Raw genomic sequence first — 825 nt, 5'->3', positions numbered from 1 at the left:
GTGTAGGCTTGACAGGAGGCGGGCGGCATATACCACAGATTGCGTTAGCGATTGTATCACTGACCTTGTTGTCAAGTACAGCTTGGTTGTGCAGTCTCCATATCATAACGACTCCGACCAGCCGAGCACCTTCCGACTCCGATCCGACGTATCGCAAAACTTTATATATCGTACTTAATACCTAAATTTGGAGGTTTCGTAAAAGCGCGCTAATTGGTTCATTGAGCGTAATTACTCCTCGTAAACGAGTGGCGCCGGTGCAATATTGACTGCGCCATTTTGCCCTGCAAGCTCAGTGCTCGATTGACCACCTGGAACGGTGAATTGAGGGGGGCGTACCGCGCATCGGTACACTTAAGAGGGTATGTCGCGGCCACAAAGAACAGTGGATCACCGTTAATTCCCCGTCGAGCACCCAGATGAGTATCCCTGTGCTGTTGTTGTCTAACCCCCACCGATGTAGCTCAATGGTAGAGCTCCCGAAAGGGAAGGAGGTAGTTCAAATCCACCCATTGGTAAAAAAATTATGATCGAATGCCTTGCAGGTCTCTACATGATTGACATGATATAAGAACCAGCTACAAGGACACAGAGAGATTGGATTGTGTTACGGGAGCAGCTTGAGCATGCTTTGGTGCTGTGTTGGTGTAGGGTCTACAACTCTGCCGATGGTAAAACGCTGATGGTAGGCACTGATGAGACTATTCAGCTTGCCTTCGCGGTGCATCTGCCGAAGAACCTTAAGCACAGCGTTGGATCCCTTTGACGGTACACCCTGCTCGCCTAGGAACACTGTGACTTTGTTTGACGCTAGCTCTCCGAGCT

At 49.8% G+C, this 825-nt stretch overlaps 1 pseudogene across 1 annotated transcript; it reads left to right on the top strand.

The window, feature by feature from the left end:
• Nucleotides 1-453: 453 nt before the first annotated feature.
• PITG_26926 lies at nt 454-518 on the top strand (annotated as a pseudogene). Its single transcript has one exon. The product of its transcript is annotated as a tRNA-OTHER (tRNA).
• The last annotated feature ends 307 nt before the right edge of the window (nt 519-825 follow it).

Source organism: Phytophthora infestans, genomic scaffold (genome assembly GCF_000142945.1).
Source record: "Phytophthora infestans T30-4 supercont1.12 genomic scaffold, whole genome shotgun sequence".
In the NCBI taxonomy this organism is placed as follows: Eukaryota; Oomycota; class Peronosporomycetes; order Peronosporales; family Peronosporaceae; genus Phytophthora; species Phytophthora infestans.
Note: the sequence above shows the minus strand (reverse complement) of the source record. Positions and strands in the feature narration are given on the sequence as shown.